The sequence below is a fragment of the Oryctolagus cuniculus genome, chromosome 19, assembly GCF_051225735.1.
Source record: "Oryctolagus cuniculus isolate XC-2025 breed Fujian yellow rabbit chromosome 19, ASM5122573v1, whole genome shotgun sequence".
NCBI classification, from domain to species: domain Eukaryota; kingdom Metazoa; phylum Chordata; class Mammalia; order Lagomorpha; family Leporidae; genus Oryctolagus; species Oryctolagus cuniculus.
This window is the reverse complement of record NC_142885.1, coordinates 30,366,037-30,369,767: the sequence shown is the minus strand read 5'-3', so window position 1 is coordinate 30,369,767 and position 3,731 is coordinate 30,366,037. Positions and strand designations below refer to the sequence as shown.

Here is a 3,731-nt window from a genome sequence, read left to right as displayed (position 1 = left end):
TCGACCTCAGTGCGCACGCTTGTCTGGGCTGGGTGAGGGCTGGGGTGTGTGCCGGTGAGGTCCCAGTCCCGCAGGTTTAGCGTCCGGTCCTGGGGGAGCGCGATGGGCGGGGGTGACAGGGGTAGGCCGCGGACCTCGCGTGAACCAGAGAGCGCAGAGGCCCCGCAGCGCTCGCCGCGCCCGCCATGATTAGCTCCATTCGCGACACCCGGGAGGGCGGACTCTCTCTTCACCCTCCTGGTCTCCTCCTTCTTCTTCTCCCTCTTCCTTTTTAAGGGACGCCTCGCTGGCAGAGCTGTCAGCAGCTGGGAGGCCATTTGCACTTGGCGGCGGCCAGTCTGACTCCAGCTCCTGTAACAGGCAAGGGCGGGGGCTGGGCAGCCGCACGCGGGGAACAAATTCTGCCTCCTTCGGGCTCCTCTTGGGACCAGGCTACAGGCACAAGTCGGGACGCAGTGTGGTCCTGGACTTGGCAGCCCTCGCCCTATGAGATGGCTCCCGTGAGGAGTGGGGAGGGAGGTGGCCGGGGGGATCCGCGCGCCCCTCATGCCCCTCGCGCCCCTCGCATGGTGAGCCTGGCAAAGGGCGGCAGCAGCAGCCTCAGCGGCAGCCTCTGCCAGCACCTCCCATGGTCCCTCGCCAACTCGCACCCGCGCACCATGCAGACCCCCTGCCTGCGGAGCCCTCAGCGCAGCCCCTGTTGCCTCTCCAGCCACCGCTAGCCTCAGAGGGAGCGGTCAGCCGCCCGTGCCATACCCTGAGGGAGGCGGAACTGCGGTGCCAGGAGGCAGTCCCAGCTCAGCCCTTCGCTCTCCAGCTGCCTGCGTCCCCTTCCCCGCCGCCCAGGCATCCAGCAGCGATGGGGGCGCTGCTGGCTCTCTGCCTCCTGGACTGGCTGCCCTGGGGCCCTGCGGGTGCCCAGCAGTCTGAGGAGTACTGCCTCGGCTGGTTGGCCGTGCAGGGCAACTACCACGAGGGCTTCCAATGCCCGGACTTCGACACGTTGGACGCCACCATTTGCTTAGGCTCCTGAGCGCTCCGCTGCTGCTGAGCCGCGGCCAACGCCAGGCTGGAGCAGGGCGGCTGCACGAAAGACCGTGGCGAGCTGGAGCACCCTGGCATCACCGCGCATAAATGCCAAGCCCTGGGGAGAAGCCCCCCGCAGGCACGCCGAGAGCGTCCGAGTGCTCACGGGGGAATGCGCAGGCCTCCCAGGGTCTGTGCGCAGAGTGCACGCAGCAGCCAGGTGGGGAGAATCAAGGGAGGAGTGGGTTTTCGAGCCAGGAGGCCTTGTTCCTTTGCAGCCCTCGCGAGTCCCCGCGAGGAACAGCGAGGACCAGGAGTTTACACCTGATGGTCCGGGAGAGGACGCTGGAGGTCCGGGGGGGAAGGGCGGTCGGGGTAGCACTAGAGTACGGGTGGCTTTTGGGGCGGCGAGGGGCCACCGTGGTACCAAGGGCGTGGCAGCGCAACTGTGGCCCCGCTGCGCTAAGCAGCTTCAACCTCTTTCTTCTTCTTCTTCTTCTTCTTCTTCTTCTTCTTCTTCTTCTTCTTCTTCTTCTTCTTCTTCTTCTTCTTTTCTTTTCTTTTCTTTTCTTTTCTTTTCTTTTCTTTTCTTTTCTTTTCTCTCCTCCCTTCCTTCCTCCATCTCTCTCTTTCTCCCACCATCCCTGTAGCGTTTTTAAGCCACTGCTCCACTCTTCCGACTTCCTTTCATTTCTCTGCATCGAATGAGTCTCCCCAGCCCACCCGCTATTGTCACGCCTTTCAGCAACACCCAGGACTTGGAGGTTGAGATTTAGAAACTGGGGTCCCAGGGGCCTCCCCGCCCCCTATTCTCGCGTCGAGAAACACGGGTTTCAGAGGGAAATAAATCACGACCCCAGCACAGGAAATTTACACCTTGAAAAAAAAAAGTTTCCACCTCAACCGGACTGTCAGGGAAACCCCTCAGCGCTCCAGGCCACGGTTTTATGGTCAGGAAACCTGAGAGGCAGGCTGAGCCCAGAGCGGGGTGGTGGGAGGGGGGCGAGGAGGGAGGGCGAGGGAGGGTCGCCGGGGCCACAGCCCGAAGCCTGGGAGGGTCCCCGGAAAGGCTGGCGGCGGCCTCGCTGAGGAGGCCCTCCTCCCGAATTGCTGCCTCCGAGGAAAGCGGAGCCAGCCCTCTGAGGGTCCACCAGGCTCTCAAGGGAATGAATTGTGGGAGTCCGGGAGTCCAATCTGGAGGATTTGGAGAGTGGTTTCTGGAGAAATATGCGGCTCGCCAGGCGTCAATGGGGAGCGCGTTCCTTCCCGCAGAGGGGAGCTGCCGGGTTTGCAGCCAGGACTCCCTCCGGGGCCTCCCCTCTCTCCTCTCTCTGAGGTCTAAGAGACAGCAGGGAAAAGGAGTGGTTTCCCTCTCCTTGAGGCTGGGATCAGGCGCCCTGAGGTTCTGTCGCTTGCCAAGGGTGTAACCTTGGGCAAGTTGATTCGCTGGCCCTGGCCTGCTTGTTGATTAAATGAGTGTGTGAGTGCTTGGCGGGGTGCGCCATGAGGGCCGCCATTCACCTCCCTTGCCTTGCTCCACAGTGCCGTTAACCGCGGGAGAGTGGGTGGCCGGCAAGGGCTTAGACCTGGCAGCCCCCTTAGGTTGTAGGCTACCTGTCAGCCGTTGGCTGTGTTTTTGGAAAAGTCAAAAAATCCCATGGGTAAGACAGCTTACCACGTCCTTTCAACAGGCTCTCCATGGCACTTGAATCAGATCATCAAAGAGCCAGGTGCACAGTAGGACTTTAGTCAATGCAGGTTTTCTCTTCTCCCTGAGCTGGAGGCTGCATCCCATCGTGGCTCTATCAGAAGGGGAGAGACATGGAGAACTGAACCGGGTTGGGGTGGGGGATGCCAATGGGGTGGGAAATGTCTGTCTAGTAGAGAAAGAGAAATGCTCTCAGAGCTGTTGGAGCCTGGGCTGCGGACACCAACAGTGGTAATACTGAGCCTCCTCCTCCCTCCCCTCAGTTGCCCAGGCAGAGCCTAGGCTTGGGAGACGATGATGCAAACACTTGTGTGTCTGTTTTTGCCTTGTAGAGCCCCTCTACATCCCCTTCCTCATCGTCGGCTCCATCTTCATTGCATTCATTATCCTGGGCTCTTTAGTAGCTATTTATTGTTGCACCTGTTTGAGACCCAAGGAGCACTCACAGCAGCCAATCCGCTTCTCACTCCACAGCTATCAGAGACCCTGCCCATGATCTTGACCTCCAGGAGCCTCAGGACACTTTACAGATGGTCCAGCACAGCCACCAGCTCCAGCTCCACAGGTGGCTCCATCCTTAGATTCTCCTTTGCCAGGATGGAGCCAAGCTGCCTGGTGCCCTCACCTCCCCCGCCTTACACCACAGGCCACCCAATCCACCTGACACAGCCATCTGGTTTCCTGGTGTCACCTCAATATTTCACTTACCGCCTTCAACAGGAGCCCCCACGGCCTGGGAAGAACTGTCCAGACTTCATCTCCAGTTGACAGGTCATGGCCATGAATCCAGCATGTAGTAAAGTGGCAGACAGGTGGAGTGATGCTTCCAATGTCAAGTGCTTTGCTGAGGGAATTTCTCATGTAATTGACCAACTTCTTGGCAAAAAGAGGTAAGAAAACACAGCACTTTCTAGTCTTGAGGTTCCTGACTACAATCACAGAATGTCTGGCTTAGCAGATGTTATGACTATTGCATTTCAGCCCATGCTACTTCTAT

General features: G+C 59.5%; 1 pseudogene; it reads left to right on the top strand.

Moving 5' to 3' along the window:
• Window positions 1-859: 859 nt before the first annotated feature.
• LOC100345656 (protein shisa-3 homolog) lies at window positions 860-3,502 on the top strand (annotated as a pseudogene).
• The last annotated feature ends 229 nt before the right edge of the window (window positions 3,503-3,731 follow it).